The following is a 19,963-nucleotide window of genomic DNA, read 5'->3' as shown; positions in this document are numbered from 1 at the left end:
GCTGTTAACACTCGAACTACCAAGGCAGTCATTTAGACTGCTTTCAAAATTTGCAACGTCATAACTTTGTTTAAATAAAACCTATGTACCAATAGGACCCTGATGTTTCCTAAATGTGTGTATATTTTATTCTAACATTGTTTTATCATTACAATTTCAAAACACAAAAGAGATCTGAGTATTACTACCTCGAATGACCATAGCAGTCAAATTGACTGCATGCTTTTTACAAGGGGTGTCATATTTCACTATTTGCTACATTTTCCCGCTCTTTCTCCTGCTCTATTGTTTGTTTGGTTTTTTATGCTCTGTGAAGCTAAAATCTAGCTATAGCTTCACTCAAAACCCGAGAGAGGCAAAAATGACAACTACTGACAACATCCTGTTCAACAAATGCACCAATGAGATGATGTCACGGAGGAACTTCATAATGCGACTCGCAAATGAACTTCGCTCCAGACACATGACAGCAAAAGCCAGACAAATAATGGTGATCATTTTCATTTCATTTTCATTTTGTGATGTGATGTGTTTTTTACCTATTCCATCAAATAATTCTTAGATCTTTTTATTGATTATCCAAATTACATGCAAATAATGTCTGAGCAGTCAAAATGACTGCTATGGTCATTCTAGTAGTTTCAGAATTTTGGTAGACCGAGTGTTAAACCACGCCGCGCAGCAGTAGGCCAGGTGGCTTTTAATAGTGGCCCTATAGAAGCTAATCAGCAGGTGTTGTGGGAGGTGAGACCGTTTCAGCTTCCTGAGGAAAGTAGAGCCTCGAGCATAAAGACCCCTGAAATACTACAGGGAAAGGAACGTATGCAGAGAACTTCTTTAATTTAAGATAACACAGTTCTAATAGTAGACGACGCCGTATTTCATTTCTATTTATACATAATGTCAAGTATTTAATCTCTGCTGCAGCCGGCCGGTCCGACCCGCGACGATCAAACAAATTGAAATATGACAGCTCAAGCAAATGACCCCCACTTAGCGGGCAAATTCAGCGTACGGACGAGGAGGAAAATCAATTCTGTTCCCTGTGTGCAGGTGCGGGTAATGACAGGTTAATTATCGTGTGTGTGCATGTGGAGGTGGCTGCGCGCTCACACATGCAAAGCTCATGACTGGTGGGTGTTTCAAGGTACAAAGGCCCTCATTTACATTTTGACAGCGTCCGCCATGCAGGGAACATTACCGATCACCTTCGCTTCTTCATGGTTTTAATGAAAGGAAATGTGTTCTCATGTACTGACCCATGAAACTCAGGCTGCTTAACATGTTTTTAACTGGATTTGAACAAATGATCTTTGAAAATAAAGTGTGTGAGCTGTTACAATCTGCTGCTCCAAAGCCTCCACTGTTGTAGGAATTATTTCCATATGGGCCTTTTTCTAGATATAGATCCACAAATGATGTATATATGTCACTTTTTTTGTCTTTGGTTTGTTTCATATGCTTTTTATTTGTATTTCTTTGTTCAGAGTCTTCATTTCCTGTTTCATTAGTCACAGTCCTGAGTTTTGGTTTTAGTGTCTCCTGTTTTATTTTGTAAGTTCTGGCCCCATGTGTGTCATGTCTTGTTTTACTTCCTGTCTTTGTGTGTTTTCCCGCCTTTTAGATTGCGTGCCCTGCCCTCATTGTTTTCCGCTATGCTGTTTCATCCCACCTGTCCCAAATTACCCCGTATGTTTTTTTTTCTTTGCATAACCGGGTTATATCAATCGCCTGTTGGGGTGGCATTCCCATGACTGTGTTTCTGTTGTGTTTCTGTGTTTTCGTTTGGACGGGGATTTTTTTTTATAACCGAGCTTGTGTGGACAGGATTTTCGTTTTTTATAACGAAGGAGTGAAAAATACCCATGTATGTGTAGACACGGCCTAATGCTGCGTTCCAGAAATTCCAGACATTCCGAGCTCAGAGCGCTGCAGGTGCACGACTCCAAACGTAAATACAAAACATGGCCGCCCGTGACGGACTGATGTTTCTTTGGCTAAAAAGTCTTCAGCCAATTTAATTTGTTGTTTTTGCATTTTTAACCTTTCCAGAATAACTTTTGTGGAGAGAAGAAAACTTTCATAGTAACCAGCTACTTTATCACATCAGCGACATTTCTTGTAAACATTTTCATGCAGAACATGTCTTACTATGTGAGAGTGTTTTTTTTAATTAAATGCAGGCATTAACGTTGCTTTTCAGTTGATAGTTTACCATTAACGATGTGCCTCTCGTGAGTGCGGCCATTGTCGTGTGACGTCAGAAATCTGTTTCTCGTGAACTCAGGGAGTTCAAAAGTCGGACTTTGGCGTTCCAGAGCAATCTTTCTAGACGGAGGTCGGAAAAACTTGAGTTCCCAGTTGTCTGGAGCGCAGCATAAGTCTCTGCGTTCCTACCCTTCTGTGCTAGTTCATTGTTGTATTTTATCGCAAGCAACATTCTCATAACGTTCTTAGCTGGGTACTCGTTCAAGTATCTCATGGGTTCTTATCCAAAGTCGAGAAACAAAACGCTTTCTCACTGCTTCCCTTTTGCGTCTCATAGTCGTACAAAGTAGCTGAACTTCTGCTGAACTCATTTGTATTCATTTTTGTGTTAGCATGCTGTAGTTAGCATATAAAGGTCGATTTAAGTCTTGAGTTGTAAAATTCAGTTTTTCTTCAGCGGGACAAAAAGCTGCATGAATAAAGTTTATTTTCTCATTAATTCGAAGCCCTCGTTTTCCCAGGAGCCCAAACGTGTCATCACTTATTAGTTGGTTTTGTCTGTGGTGCGTTTAAAGATCTTTAACTCTTTGATGATACGAGATACATAAAAGCTGCAGAGTCTCCACTCTGGGGAAACTGGAACCTCACAAAAGTGCTTCAAACGGATTCATCAATTATTAAATGTGTTGGAAGATTTTTTAGCACTTTTAAAACATGAACATTTTGTGGTGAAAAAGGGGATGTTAGCTGTTACATAAGAAGGCCCGATAGTGGTTAAATAGGCGCCTGCAGGAAACGCACACTGAATCCTTATTGTCCTTTCCCTGCACATCTGTATCCCCATCACACCAGCAGTCTCCGTACAGACTGACAGAGCTCTCCCACACATGAGCCTCGGATGTCTAAGCTCCTAATTAAGCCTTCTCTTAATGGGCATCTCCGCGACCCTCGACACCCCTCCTCCAAGATAAGAAGACACTGACGGCACGGAGCGGCGAACGAGGAGGGAAGACGAAAAACCATGTCTATTAAATCAGTAATTAAGTCAGAGCGAAAAAGTCAATCAGAGAAGTAAGAACAAGGAGAATCCCGGGGCAAAAGAAGAGGCGAGTGTCAACTGGTGTGATTAAGTCCTTGAAGTGTAATTGCACGAGGGAATCGGGGTATTGTTCGGCGTCAGAGAGGGATTTCCAGGAGTGAAGCAGGAGGGGTGATGGGAAATGACTGCATGTTTGCACTTTAGCTCGGGGAGGAAGGAAGCCGGCTCGAGCTGCACTTACAGCAAACAATACTTGAGTTCAAAGAATTGCACGAGGGCTGAGCGGAGGAGCCGAGTGCTGGCTGTTGATAGAGCGAACCATCTGTTGTTTATATGCCATCGTTACCTCGTGGGCATCCTCTGTGAAGAAAATGAGACAAACGCAAGGAAGCCGGTACAGCCTTTAAATTACGAACCTTATTTTCCTCTTCTCACTGCTCCCAGATGAGCCCTCTCCAACCTTACGTGAACGCCTGTTAATTCTATTGTGCAGTTAGTGGCGGATCGTCTCGACTTCTCACACTTGTTTTTCACAACAGATGCGCCAGACAAATGAGTCGTCTCTCAAGAAAAAGTTGGAAGTAGTTCAAGGTCTGTTTGGCCATCTGCCCCGCTCGAAGCAAAGGCCAAAGTGAAAATATATGTGTGAGCAAAGGTCTGCCTCGAACAGAGAGACGTGACAGTCTTCTCCCTGCTGGGTTTTAGCCATAGACTGTATATAAGACAGTTTGTGGATTACCTTTTTGAAGTCTTGAGTTTGTCATCTTTGCCATCACCATCCTGGGTTTTGGAACTAGAAGTGACCATATTTGGAGGAGGAAGTGGAGCTAAAGCAAATGCTCTTCTGCATCAGCTTCACAGGCAGCTTTCACACCTGAAGTCCGTTTGTTTGGTCCGAATCAAAGACCAAATTGTTACAAAGTTTGGTTTGTGTTCACACAGCAGCTTTTACCAGCGGACCTTAAGTTCTGATGTGCAAGGAAACTGCTCTCTGATTGGTCAGAATTTCCACGTGGGAAAACTCCCCGATGTAAACAAAGAGGGAGAGCACACTGATCAGTCCCAGTCAACACGACGCAGACTTTAATGTTTTTGCTTTAACCGACATTGTTCCACAGATCGATCAGTTCCACTCTCCTTTAGTTTCTCACTGAACACTTTGAACACCTCCGTGTTCTTGTGCGTTTCCACAAGCATTTGTGAAATATTTCTATTTCCTCGTCGCTCCCCCTCGTCTGTCCTCTACTCATCTCGCTGCCTGGCTGTGTGGCTGTCTCTGCAAGTGTCAACAATGCACTGTGTTTTAGTTTGCTTCGTATATTACGTCCTGCTTTAAGTCCGTTTATGTTCTCACCTGAATCGAACCGGACCGTCGGTCGCTTGGCAACGGATCGAGTCCCATCTTTTCTGGTGGACCATGGTCCGGTGGTTTGGTCCGCACCAGAAATCGAATGCCTGTTCTCATCTGTGCAAGCAAACCAGACATTCGGGACCAAAGCTGTCAGGTGTGAACGCACCCTAAGGTCCCGATCAGACAGAGCAGAGGCGCACCACACTGCCTTTTCTGTTGAAGCCTACGGTTAAAAAAAGAGCAGCTCGCTGCGCCTTTTCTTTCTACTGTTGTTAAGGCAACCACTGAATCATAGCTGTCATTAACCTAACCATTATATTGTAAACTGACAGAAGGCTTGCCTCTCCTTTCATCCAATTGGACATGAGAGAAAACGCCTATAACGTCGGGCGCTTTTCTGCTTTGAGTTGAAGTTTTTTCAACTCGAGGCGCTCACAGCGTTTCCTCATAAACACAAGGAGCTCTGCAACGCAAAGGCAGCATCCCTCTCATTGGAAAATCCCCCAGCTGCTGAAACGCACCTGACCGGACACTAAGAGGCTACACCCACATCTTATACACAGTCTATGGTTTTGTTTTGTGTTGTTGTTGTTTTGCTGTAATTGAATCCAAACTGTTCCTACATGTTTTCTTGTTTTCGTCTGCCTTATTGTTGGCGTTTCTGTAGTTTGGCTTTTGCCCTTTTTGTTAAAAATCTTTGTAGACGTTGTTTTTTAGGGTGCTAAATATCTCTGAAGTTATTAAGTTATACTATCCTGCAGCAGGAAGCCAAAATTAACCAGATATATATCCCAGTGCTTAGACTGATAGTAGGCGTAGCTCAATGCGTGACAGCACTGATATCCATTCATGCATAAATAAACGAAGTGCACAGTGAAGTTAGTTTTTGACCCTGTTCCCGACTAACCCACTTCTAGTTCAGTAATGCATCAAAACATCATGAATACTTTAGAGCGACACGGCGAGGAAAATGTTTCTCTGGCATGAAAATGTTTTTCTTCTTCAGTTCGTTGTTTTGAATCAAAAACATGGATTGACTGCGAAATGGTGGTTTTTATGTCTCTTGAGGATCTGTCAGAAGAAGAAGTCAGATCCAGAGAGAGACGTATTCATTTGTTTGGCTGTGTTACAAAGCGGAGATGTTGGGTTTGATAGAAGTTAGCTTTCAGGAAGCAGAGTGGGTCTCATGAAAGGGGATGTGGGGAAAGAAGAACCCATGTTAGGGAGTAAAAGTCACGATATCTCGGCCTTTGTTGCTTCGACTGATCTATTTCTGAGCTCTTGAACGTTATGAAAGTTTTGTGTTGCATAACTCTGAGAATAATCACTCAGTTTATAAAACCACAGCTGATTTCTCATATTTTATTTATTACGTGGGTGGATTAAAGTGTCCGCTGCTGACTTGATGTTTTTCTTATTAAACTTTGCTGTTTATGGAGGATGAACTTGTTAAAGTTTCAACTACAGCTCTGTTGAGTGTGCTCTTGTGTCAGGGACACAGGGATGTTTGCATTGGGGCCGGTTACTGAAATGTAAAACTTATACTGTTCATAGAGTCTATTTGCATTCTTCTCGTACGCCTGGAAAGTGGAAGCTTGTATATCTAGTTTATTAGACTGTGTGCAGAGCGTGGACGTTATTTTATCCACAGATTCACAGAATCACAGAGTTCATATTTTTGCTTTAATGTGGACAAAACTTCCTGCTCTGTTCCTGCACAAGTCTGGTGGATGGCGTTGGTCAGCTTGTTCTCTGTTCTTAGCTATGAAAAGTAATATACTCAAATTTTGATTTAACTCATGCAACCTTAGTTGAGTCAGGACCGTAGTCGGACACAGGCATGCAGAGGGCAAAATACAAGATTATTGTCATTAAAATTGCAAAACATTTATTCACAACAGCCAACAGAAAAATATTGTGGTGTTTCCTAAGGCCTTCCTCCAAAGGTGGCGCTGTTGCAAATGGTTCGCAATCCATGTGTAGTTTAGAGAACCCGACGTTGCCCCGTACAAACTGAAAAGCTGTGGATTGTTTCTGCTTCGACTTCGTGGTTACAATCCGAGTAAAAATTTGTACACTTAAAGTCGGGAAAATATGTCAAAGAGTTCATTACTTGCCAACGTTGGATTCACTTCTAAAAAGTTTGGTGAAGTGCATGCAACGCGTGTATATCCTAGCTAATTGCCATGGCTTGTGTCCATGAAATCCGTCTCCGGCGCGTTCAGTGTGCACCGCGACCTCCGGAGTCGATCGCGCCCATTCAAGTCAACGCTCATGTTTCCGCAGCACGTGCTGTGGTCCGTCTCCGGCACATCCCAGAAGCGTCTCTCTGCTCTGCTCCGCTAAAGGTACGCGCCAATTCTATTTTAGACAGAGGCCGCTTCAAGCATGCGTCAAGCTGAACAGAGCAGATCATTCCAAACAGGAAGTGACGCATGAAAACAGCATACAGCATCCAGTCATTTCAAAATAAAACACCATGTACAGACCGAAACAGACACACTGAAATCTTAAAAAAAGAACACTTTTAATTAATAAATAAAATCTTCTGGGTTATCCTCAGGGGAACATTTTGCAGTAACTCACTAAGAAAATGTTACCAGACAAGTGAAACTTTGGACCTGCTGGTAGCATCAAATGAAAGTTCAGTTATAGAACAATGTCAGCCTAATTCTTCCTCTGGGGACCACAAATGTTTGCACCAAATTTCAAAACAATCAGTCCAATTGTTCTTGAGATATTTCAGTCTGTAAAAAAGCAAGGGCCCAACTTACTGACTGACTGATCGATCCGTAAAGCCAGGCCAAAAGCATAGTGGCAGCTCACCCACATTTTCATGTATTAAAGATGTGTTTACAAACCACACACACTCTCTCACACACACACTTCTTGGAGTCTTTCCAGGAGGCTCTTTTGATGTGCAAACCCCAGAAGAGCTGAGTGGCTTGTTTCAGTCTGACCTTTGTGGTTTGGAGAGTAAACCATCAATTGGCGTCAGTCTCTCCAGATGACAACGAGGGAGGTAAACAAACAGTAAGCAGTTTGGAAAGAGCAGACTCATGCACTCCAGGACCAAGCCGCCATTATTACCAACCTGACACTTCATAAAGTGGTTAGGACAGTAGTTCAGTGATGTATTCTCAGAGATTGTGTTCTACAAAGCTGTCTGACAATTATTTCCAAGGGCGCAAAAGAGATTGAAAGAAGGAAGGCTGGTATGAAGGTATGAAACCCACCGCATTTACATGGACCTTGAAGGATAAGATGAATTCATTCTGCAAAGAAAAGGTTGCTGTTTGACATTCATGTCAGACGTCAGAGTCCTTGGACAAACCAAGAAAGAGTTGGCGATACAGTTCCTGCTTGCAAATGCGTTCAGGATGCTGATGTACAGTACCTCCACAAAATGCATGATGAAAGCTTCATTTACCCAGATAAAGTTTGAAGTCTATATTGAAATTGGAGAGAAATTATCGGATGATTGGCATTAAATTCATGAGGGATGAATTAAGATGACTTTCTCTGTGTTTTTAATCTTCTTTATGTACTTGCAAATCTAATCACACTCTAATCAGCCTTCGCTGTGTGTGAGAGGCACTCCTTGAGTTAGGTGAGGGAATCAGCTCAGGGCAGGGTCAGGTGTGTGTCTAATTGCCCCTGATTAAGACCAGGTGTGGGAAGTCTACATATATACCTGGGTTCCAGTGCTCAGTGCTGACTCATTATCTCACCTTCAGAGGAGAGGTTCTCTTGTTGTGTTGGGGTGTGTGAGTCCACAGAAGCGGAAACCTGTAACCATTTCTAGTTTCTCTTGGAGTGTAGTTTGTTGGTGCTGGGTTCTTTTCCAAACCCTTTTGTGTTTCTCTTTCAAGGCTTGCCTGGCGGCCATTGTGTTTCGGTTTTGTAGTGTTTCCTTGGGCACTCTGAGAGTTCATTTTGTTGTCAGCTGCTCAGCAGCTGCTAAGCCTTATTTACTGAAAGCTTGTTGTTTTAGCTTGTCATTTATTTAGTATTTCTCTTCTCCCATTCAATCGCTTGCGGTTTTACTCCCCTGGCCTGCAATTGTCCCTCTCCCCGTCATCCTGACACTGTATTTATGCTGGTGGGCCAATTAAAACAAGCTAAAGTGCTGACTAAGATGGTAGACAGCCTACAAGTACTAAACATCTGCCTTTTGACATTGTCATGTAACCATGTTACCACCAAAGTTCTTCCAAGTCAGAAATAAACTTAACATAGTCACCATGATGTCACACACTGAACATCTGAGTTGAACATTTTGGTTGCTTTTTTTGGAGCCACGAGTGGCCGTGTTTGGCGAAATGATAGAGCTCCGTCCTGGTTGATTGGTCACATTGTTAGCTTGTCAGTCACAGGTAGCGGTGCCCTAAAGCAAACCCTGACTTCCTGACAGTTTTACTCTAAATGGGACCGTCATTTATAGTCTCACCACTTAAACGTTGGTTATTTGGAAAATTGTCAGCAGTAAATGCGTAATATGGGAGTTTAAGCTAATGGGCTTAAAATCGCAAAGCCCCAATCGCGTTCTTTAAATAACAGCACTTAACCATCTTTCCTTGGCCTGACCTCCTCAGACTGATCTTGACTGTGAAACTGCTGCAGGGCCTCAATCGTCCAAACTGAAGTGCTCTCTTATTTCTTCCTGACTATTTCATCTCCTCCGCAGCCCATCAGATGACAGGTAACCTCCCCTGACACAAGACATCCCAGCCGGCTTTTCATTCCTGGCAGTCCACTCAGAATGGCAAACTCTTTTCCCACTGCGGCCGTAATCGCTCAAATCGCTGCTCCTCCACTCCGACCTGAGCGGCCCTCAGACGGGTCCACTTGTCCTTTTCAGTCTCCTCAAGCAGACGTCCCACTAGGCACCAAATTTCCACCTTCTTTTTTGAGCCTGTGTAGATTATTTGTTGGTGGAAAGAAACAGTTTTTTCCACATGTATCTTATCCAGCAATTCAGGCTTGTTTTAGTGAGCCAGATCATTTGGCTTCTGGATTAAACTGAAAAAGTTTCAGTTGTGTTTACAAATATTGGCTTCTGAAGTTACAACCAGTGAGATGTTCCGGACATATTTACAGCCGAGAAGCAACGTTTTGTTCAGGGTAGAGTCGCCACAATGTCGTCTAAATAAGAACATTAAACTTAATTCCTACTGTCACACCTGATCATGCTGCCATTATGGTCTGTCAGCTCTGGGATTATCAGTCTGTACAAGCAGACTTGTTCATGAACAACACATTATTATAATCTTGGTTTTCCTCAGAGCCTCAAAAAGACGCCATATCAAATTTGTTCCTACTTTTTCATAAAATCAGCAAAAGCTCACAAACCCAATAAAGACAGCATTGATCCTCTGCGGTCCCAGGAGGATGTTTAAGTGTATTTCTATAGCAGGAAAACACTTCATCCTCAATTAGCTTGTTTCTTAATTAGATTTGAGGCACAGATTATTCGCCGTCAGCGGTGACAGGGCTGTGAAACGAGCGGATAACACGTGGCAGGATCAATTCTAGTGGGAGGCGACCTCTGCTGCAGGAGGTGGGATCGAACATTTGCATATATTTTACATCAGGAGAGTGATTCTGGCTTTAGTTTGCTCTCTCCCCCGCCCACACACCTTTTACAGCCTCGTGTGTTTTGATAGTTCAAAGAGGCATAAACTGAAATTAATTCTGTCGGTGCCAGCGGTGGAGCAAATCGCTTGCTCTCTCCATTTCACTGACGTTTTTGCCATTTGGCGGCTTATTTCCTCAACCGTCCCATACCCAGTTTAATTTATTTACCCGCTTATTGATTCAGATAGTTCCCAGCGATGCATAGCCCTGTGCAAATTATTGGACTATACTGGAGTATTGACTGTAGAAAACCTTTATTGTGCCATCATCACACAGGCCTGAGAGCCAATTCCTGCAAGCGGTGCATTTTTTATGCTCACAATCATAAAGGCGGACAAGCAAAATTATGCACACACACACACAGAGAGAGCCAAACACACAGATGCAAACACCTGCACTTGCTCAGCGTGAGGCAGGCCGCTTTTCTTCGCAGCCCTGCTCCAGCTTGTCTAATCCATCAGCTGCGGAGAAAGCGCCAGGCCAGCCGTTTTCACAAAATCCCCTTCTGTCAAAGTCATCAGCCTGCCTGCCTGTCCCTGAAAAGACTTTAACTCTGCACACACTCTTTTCAACACTGTTTATGTCACCTGTGATGACATCGTTTTGACTCATTCCTCACCTTAAAAGGGTCAGTTAGTCCAAATCCAAAAAGCGTAGCCTTTGTGGTTTCTAACCAGTTTTGGCTTTATCCACTCAGCTTTTTGGTTGACTTTCATACCTGCACTGCAACCCTGAACTTATCCTGCCAAAAACTGTGGATATAGCCTCTGGTTTCAAAAGTGAAGCTAATGCAGAAGTGCCATGAAACTGAATTATATCAATGGCCAGCAGGGGGCGACTCGACTGGTGACTGGTCATACATTCCATGCTCTCAAATAAAGGCAAAATGCCTAAAATAAAAAAACCTAAACGTAGCCCAAAACAAAGAAATCCAAACCAAAAATTGAGAAGAAAAACCTTGTGGGGACCAACAAGTTGCGAGGGTAGGGTCCCCACAATGTCACCTAAACAAGAAAATCTAAGTTGTACGCACACATCCATACATTTATTTTTTTGGCTTTTTGCCTTTATTTGATACAACTGAAGAGAGACAGAAAATGTGGAGAGTAGAGTGGAGGATGACATGCACCATATGATAAGCAGACCGGGAGTCAAACCTGCAATCAGTACGACGACGACTGTAGCCTCTACACCAACCAAGCCAAACCAGCGCCCCATCCACTATGGTTTTTGATTGACTTTCATACCTGCACTGCAACCCTGAACTTATCCTGATCATAAACTGTTCATAAAAGTGGATATAGCCTCTGGTTTCAAAAGTTAAGCCAGTGCAGAAGTGCCATGAACTTGCATTCTCTCTCATGGCCAGCAGGGGGCGACTCAACTGCTGACATCTTTGCTACGTCCACTTCTTTATACATTCTATGCTCTCAAAGGCAAAATGCCTAAAATAACAACCTAACCTTAGGGCCAAAACAAAGACATCCAAACCAAAAGTTGTGAAGAAAAAACCTTGCGAGGACCAACATTTTGTGAGGGTAGAGTCCCCACAATGTCGCCTAAACAAAAACACTGAAGACACTACTCAAATGTACACTCCTACTGTTATCAAGCCAAACAGCCAAAACTGACTGATTACAGACTTTAACACCCCACTAAACCTGTGTGTTACAGAAAATGTGGATAGACAATTTGAGTACCTTCGCGTCTTTAATAAAATATACTATTTGCTTGAAGTTCTTAATTAAAAAAATAAGCCTGCTGCCTTTTTATTCTTGTCACATATTTTCATCCTGGGTGGATCCATTGGAAATAAAAGAGAGAGTTCACCTCCTCACATCCAAACCAGAGTCCCACAATATTACAAATAAAAAAATGACTATAAGCAGATTGAAATTCAAGAGTTTTTATTCCATTATTATTGTTGGCGTTGGCGATAAATTACGTACAACTTTAAGGACATGACATCTTAATTTTTGATTTATCCATCAAAGGCAAATTTTAATGAAATATGATGTCAGAATTAATTTCAGGCTCCTGCTTTTGAGCTACACCGGCCTCAGGACAAAACGTCATGTGGTGTGTGTTGGTCTGCATGTCCAGGTGTGGACGCTGTTAATCAAAGTTTCAATAAGCTGCAGCCAGAATCACAACAGGTCAATCAGGGATGTCCAGCCCACAGATTAAAAAATAAATTTCTACAGCCCTCAATTACATAAAGGTTATTTGAAAACGTCTCACTGTAATAGTTTGGTGTCTCTGCTTGTGTTTCTGGCTCCACTGCAAACATTTGTGCGGGCAGTCGTTTCCACTGGAATGCAGGAAATGTGCATTTATGAGTTTCCTCCTGTTTAAAGACCACACCAGAACGCAAATACTTTTCCAAGAACGCCAAACAAGGCTGTAATTATCCTTTCATCTGATTACACAACACGTGACAACAGACAGTTAAGAGCCTGCAGGCATGCCTTTTAAGATACCGAAGGGAAAATCACCTAAATGAACAGTCTCAAAGGCATGATTTAAAGCATATTACACTGATTTAATTTAATGTGTGTATATGAAAAATGACACTGAAGCAATTTTCAGTCAGGGTCAGGGGTTGTAATAATTTTTTGTGATGTTATACGTAAGCAGTGATTGCATTTGACCCTGTTTGAGGCTCCATTTTCTACCTGTTCTGTTGCCATCGATCTGTTTACGCCTCTCAGCCTTAATGAATGCACCGGGGAGGCTGGAGAGGCGGCATGACGGATTAAAGGAGGTCATACTCAACTCAAAACAAATGTGTCTAATCCTGGGAGTATGCATCATGCTGTTCTGTGTACGCCGCGACCTCAGAAGATGCTTTCTCACGATTTTTCCAGCCTCATCCTGACATCAACCTCATGCAGAAATACACAAGCTTTGGATTTGACTTTCAAGACTAGTCAAGTGTATAAACTGCCCTTGTGATGGATCCCTAATGGCTGCAGACTTGTGTGGAAGGAAATAACTTAAAATAATTGTTTCAATCACTCCTCCTGGGCTGGAAATAAAGGTCACAAATTGCTTAATAGTGCTTTAAATTGGGGGTATCATGACAAAGCTACATCCAGTCCTTGCAGAGGAGTTCGCACAGGCTCCTTCGTCCTCTCATTTATCACTGGAGCTCGGTCAGGGAGGCCATGACATAACACGGCCGCTCTCTTCCTGCTTGTGCTGGTCGGGGGGATGTGGAGTCAGAGGTGATAAGAGATGCTTTGCTTCACTGGGAGGAGGAAGTCTTCATGCAGGACTTTAGTTACAGTTTTAGAGTTAGAGGGCACAGGCAGTGTGTGGGCAAATACTGCAGGAAAGAAAATGCACATTCTCAAGCTTGATTTATTGATATGGTTGTTTCTATGCAGAGTAGAGTGTTGAGGTGAACATACACCGACATACACATTTCAACACGCATCACATGGTCCCATTTATTGCAAGGTTATTGGTTCTGTTGAAAGGTTGAAAAAGGCAAAAGATAATAATGTTTTTGTCAGTGTAGCCTTTACTTAAAGTTTTATAAGGCGTGTAAAAATGGTAGCTTATTTGTGGCACCTTTTTTCCCCCAATAGGATGGTTAACCTCACTTATAAATTACGTTATTGCAAGACTTCACCGAATCACCGAAAACAAACATTACTTAAAAATATATGAATGGAACAATACTAAGCAGCCTCATGCACACACACAGTTACTTGTCTTAAATGGGCAACTCACAATTATTTATACATTTTCAGCTAAATTAAAACTAAGGGCTAACCTCCAGCAATGTTTTAATTGTCCTAAAATTTCTAAAAACACCACCATTAAAACATTTTAGCTATCATAGCAGGAGTTAGATAAGGTTTATATACATTTATGGACATATATATATTCAATCAATTTCTCAGTCAAGACTAAGATATGTCCATTATGAACTGGAAAACTGTTAGCTTAGAGAAAATCTACACTTGCCAACACAAAAATATCTTTATTACATGTTGTAGCTTGTTAGCTAGCAAGCTAGATGATAAAGTAGGCTATTGCCTGGGCTGTGGTGTTATTGGTTTATAAATAACTTCATATTTTAAATAACAACTACTTTAGCCACAATTTCTTTTTTTTAAACCTCTACATTTGCTAAACATATAAGTTAAAGAAGTAAATACAAGCTAGGCTAGCTGTTTCTGTTGAGTGCACAAGCGTCGATGGAGCTTTGTTGCCACAATAACATGTCCAACCCCCCCTTTTTTAATTCCTCAGAAAGTGCAGACATTTTTATTTTCATGGCCAGTTTTTATAGTTTTACCTCAAAAAGGAAATTCAAGTGTTTTTAAAAAATGCTAAACCAAACAATGAGAATGAAAACCTTACGGGGACCAGCGTTCTGTGAGGGGTCGAGTCCCCACAACGTCATCTAAACAAGAACAGTAAGGACACACTCAGAACCACAGCTTAATAATGAGGTATCGTAAACTTAAATTGCAGTCTAGAAACAGATGTTCAGCAGACAAATACAAGGTAGTTAAGATTTTAAAGACAAGTTATACAAGATTTAATGAAAGGCAATGAAAACCATGTATGTGTATTAACCTTAGGAGCTAGTTAAACATCTCCTTTGACTTATTTTGTCACAAAACCCTTAACAAGGTCACAGTATGTGTTCTCACTGCACTACACTGTATGTATAGCCAATAGATTTTCCATATTTTTCTGAACCTGTGTTTCATTGCTGAGCTTTACCCTCTGTCAGACCGTCTTCGGGAGATTAACTAGCCGGCAGGTAGAACCAGACAGTCGCAGCTGCTCTTCACTCACATGGCTGGATCTCCGTGAAGAGTGTCGATGAGTGATGTACGCTGGCAGCTCCTGTGATGCATCGAGCGCAGGCCGAGCTTTCTCACAAGTAATCTAGGACTGATTATGACAGCCCGCGTGCTCCATCCCCGTCTCTCCTGACGTTGTTGCCCGAGGCGTGTCCTTCGCTGCTCGCCCTTCAAAGCCTCGCCGTCTTCCCCACCTGAGGATGAGGATGTCGGAGCTTGTCAGCGGTGACCTCTGGAGCTCTGTGTCAAGGGGAAATGGCTTCTCAACTTCCTGCCCTCAAGGCCTTTTGGAAAACACCCCTGGCTTGTTGTAAAATCGTCTTTCTTACATTCGTACTGGCTGCCACAAGTCTGTTAATAATGTAATAAAGGGCTTTTGTAATGAAATTCAATGAGATACAGATTCTCTGCGTCCTGACGAGGCTCAAATATTGATTTTTCAAAATGCCAAACACATATAGGACTCTTTAAAATATATCAGACTGTTATTTTCCATCGAAGGATCCTGCTGAGGACTAATGGGACGTACAGAAGCAAATAAATGTCACCTGTATGGATATGTTCTGATGAGGCTGATTGAATGTGGTTGTAGCTCCAGTGTTGTAGTTTCTTGACTGCTCTTCTGAAGCTTTGAGTTGAGCATTTTAGCCATCGCCATCTTGTTGTTTTAGAACCAGAAGTGACCATATTTGGACAACACGGTGTATACTCCTTGTTGGCAGGCTACTGTGGCAGCGACTTGTCAATCACAGGTAGCCATGCCCTCTATTTGAATTTGGACCATACCTTAATTAACTGAGAAAAGAGGCATTTCTCAGTCTTGTTTCATAGAATCAGAGCCCCCTGCTGGACATTAGGAAGAATGCAGGTTTAAGGCACTTCTGTATTGATTTCGCTTGAGCAAAAAAGACTATTGTGGCATACTTCAAGGTAAAACAACAAAATTGTTAACCCACTAGCTACCTTTAGACAATGTTAGCATAAAAGAACCTAGCAAACAGTAGGCTACTGTTACACGATAAGATAGGAGGAGATGAATTCCTAGCTAACAACGCTAAACATAAAAGTTTTATGAAGAAAATATATTAATGTGGACTAAAGATGGAGATACTCTCGCGTTTAACTGCTTTTGCATCGCATGATGGCTGCAACGTGTTCCTTGCGTCTAATTGGCGCGTCAGCTGTGCACTTCCTCCCGAGATGCAGTCTGCACATGACCAGTAGGGGCAGTGTAGAGGCAGAGGGGATGTGACGGGGTCAACACAGCGTCGCCATGTCTGTTGATTACATCCCGCACATACGGTAGTTGCATACAGCCTGAGCTCTCTGGTGTGCCCTCTAGAGGTATCCTCCGGTAACACGGGTAGAACAGAGACAAGTATGTGAACAGTACGTTCATGACACAGCCGGTCGTGTACGCGAACGCGAGGTTAAAAAATGTATCTCCAGCCTGAGTCAGTTCAGATTCTGCACAGGGGGTTTGCTTGTGTACAAGAAATAAGCACGACTTCAGGTGTGAAGAAGTCTTTTAAACACCAAACGCTGTTAAAGGTCATTAACCAAACCAAGACTGACAGAAAAAACAGTTTATCAGATGCCATGATGAATATTTAAACAGCGCCACATGTTTGTATATTAGCCGCGCGCTGGGATCATAACTTAAATCAATTTGAACATAATTGTAAGAAACTTGCTGCCTCGTCCACTTTGCCACGGCGTCGTGATTTAATGGACTTTGGAAAGTGAATTACTCGTGTGTGCATGCAAGTCCCTCGTCTGTCATGAAATGCTTTCGCTGCAGCCTGCCTCTGCACAGCTGGCGGTACATGGGTGCGTGACAGGATGCTCACAAGCCGCACGTCTTCTGTCTATCTTCAGCCATTTGCTCGGTGGCTTTAGCCTCCAGGGACGGACAATCGTGTGAGACGGGAGAGATGAGAGCGTGCAGGATTTAATCTAAGCAAAGACTCCACCTGCTGATTTCACTGATTAACGCGCCTTCATGAAGATATCACCTTCACCTGCTGGAATGAAAACCTGCACACTGTTGGCTCATGGCCAGCGGACTGAACGGCATGATTGTCCTTCCCGGGCGGTTTGATTGGTTCAAAGCAGATTATTATGCTAATCATGTTTTTTTTTAACATGGGCTTACATGGTTGAAAATGGGCTCTTAACCTTCACATATCAGGGTTAATTGTCAGCGCTGAGAGATGCTACCTGCAGGGTTTAAGGCAGCGGTTCCCAACCTGTGGAATCGGGGCCTCTAAAGGGGCAGGAAGGTGAATCTGAGCGGTCACAAAATGAGCGATCTGTTGCATAAGATTTGTGTTCATATTTGTACTTTTTGGGGGGTTGTAAAATGTTCAAAGGAATAATCAGTAAAGGTCAAAATCTTCTCACGTCTTTGTATCAGTGTCAAGAACTTATAACATAAATATTAAACCTCTGACAGAAGCCAAAAGGGTCAGAACCGCTGCTTTGAAAGGATGCCTCCTCAACCCTGGCCTTTATAAAATACTGTCTTTCAACACTCGTAATGAATAATGCAACCTCAGGTTAAGCTGTCTTTGCGGACTTTTTTTTTTTTTTTAAATCAGAGTTTTGAAATAAAAATGTGCAAATTAAAAGCAGCGGAGGCTGAGATATCCTGACCTTTCGTCACTTCTGTTATTATTATTTATTTAACCCCCACAGATGATCCGTATCCACTCTCTAGGAGTCAAATCCACAAACACTCTGTTTACCGGGCTCCTGTTTTTCATCAGAGCAAACCGTCCTGCTGGGACTCACTGGACTGGCAGCTCAGTAAGAACACGATCACAGGGACAACAACCAGCGCTGCGTCCAAATCCCAATCCTGCTCTGATTTGACAAACCCTCCATATCCGCTCTTCTATCACTTCCCCCCCCTCGCTGTTTTTCTATTTGTAGGAAGCGACATTCATCGCGAGGGTCCCGGGTGCCTAATACGCTGCGTGCCAAGTCCAATTTGTCAGATCCAGTTCGAGTTTCCACGCTTCATTTTTCTGATTTTAGTCAAAGCTGAAAGACGTGTCGGTTTTCCTCCGTTGGGATGCAGAATAAAAACAAAGTGAGAGGAAGTAGAAGAGATCGGAGGAGCAGAAGGGACATTTCTTTTAATCCGTTGCCTTTCTAGTTAACACCTCCTGGATCACTTCTCACATAAGCGGGCTGCCAGGCGCAGGTGTCTGTCAGCGGCATCAATAATGAAAAGTGCAAAGCAGGCAGGAGAGAGATGGATCTCACAGTGCAGAATAAAACCTCCTTCCTCACCTTGAATCACTTTAACTTGGTGTGAGACAGAAAGCAGAGCGTGTTCTCGTGTTTCTCTGTCATGTTGTTGTCATCTTTACCTCAGGAGTACTTCCCGTCCTTGTGTTTGAGGACGCTCCAGTGCTGCTTCTCTCTGTTATTCTGTTCTGGAGGTGCGAGAGATGAGGGTTGCTTTGACGCTGCTGCTTTTGATTCTTCTGTTTTCATGTGTTTCCAGGAAAGAGCTGTTTCCAAAAGGCTGCAGACTGAGAGAGATCCAGGAAATGTGTCATTAAGATGTCAAATTTCAGCACTTTTTTCTGTAACAATCTCAAGTATTAAAGCAACTCCTGGTCATCCTCCTGGCATCTGCAGCTAGTCACAGCTCCACAACACTGGTGGGACTAAGAGCCTGTGTTGTATTGTTGTCATGGAAACAGCTGTGCCTAATACTGTATGCCTCTGCCCAGTTCACTGTCACATTGTTAGCATAATAAAGAGCTGTAAAGGTTATACAGCGTCTGTCATTCCTGTTATCAGGCTGCGGAGTTACAGATTATGGGCCGTAAACGAGGCTCTGCAGTGACGGTAGAGTCGATAGATTCAAAGGTAGACGTACAGCAGGCAACACGCCGTCCTGATGATATAACACACATGTGGAAAAGAGGCGCAAAGTGGGTTTGATTCATGGTAACGCAAAAGTAATCTAACACGTCACTTTCTCAGCAGGTAACGCAGGAACGTAAAAAGTTACTTTTAAAAGTAACGTTACCCAACACCGCTTGCATGCACATAATTTATTAACTCATAACTCATATTTTTAATTATGTTAAAGTAAGGATTAATGTGCAATTTGCAATGTCTGGAGACAAGTAGGATAAGTAGGAGACTCAGGAGAGAACACAACTTCTGACCTTGAAATACTACTAAAAAATCTCACTGATTATAATTTAATCGTCATTGTGCTCCAATACTTGTGAAGTAGGCTAACCACTCACCAGTGGGTGGCCAGGCAGAGGCTAGTAGCCTACTTATTTGCAAAGAAATTGCAGAAAACAACAGAACAGAGAACGCTGTGCACTAACGTCCACAGCTGAGCTTCTGTAATACGCTGATGATGCACCGCTCTCTGTTCAAGCTGCAAAGACTCTGACAGGAAAAGCTGATGTTCTGCTGCAGCTTAAACGAGATAAAGCTGAAATAACCCGGCACTGCACCCGTGAGCCGGGCTGAGAGGAGGACGAGGAGGGAAAGACAAAGACTGAGAAGCGAGGGAAGAGAGGAAGGACGTGGAGGGCATGTGTGTGAGAAAGACGGAGGAAGAGGTGGAAAGACAGAGAGAGAGAGATAAGAAGAGGATCAGGGAGGGAAAGCCTGGTAGTGATTTGGGTCTGTATATACGTCTCGCTCTCTGACTCCACATGTCAGACGGGGTGGACCTGCTCCTCTCTCTCAGGGCCGTGAGTTTGCCTTCCTTTCCGCCCCTCAATTTCCAGCAGAGCGGAGTGTGTTTTTCCACTCCGCATTAGGGGATGATTCACTGGGTCTGCAGCGGTTTACCCTCGGCAGGATTAAAGCTGGAAGCCTTCTTATTATCTCCTCCGGTTTGAGCTCCGTCGTCTGTTA

The sequence above is a fragment of the Semicossyphus pulcher genome, unplaced genomic scaffold (assembly GCF_022749685.1).
Source record: "Semicossyphus pulcher isolate SPU_LCO1_2020_fin unplaced genomic scaffold, fSemPul1.0.p SCAF_18, whole genome shotgun sequence".
In the NCBI taxonomy this organism is placed as follows: Eukaryota; Metazoa; Chordata; class Actinopteri; order Labriformes; family Labridae; genus Semicossyphus; species Semicossyphus pulcher.
Note: the sequence above shows the minus strand (reverse complement) of the source record.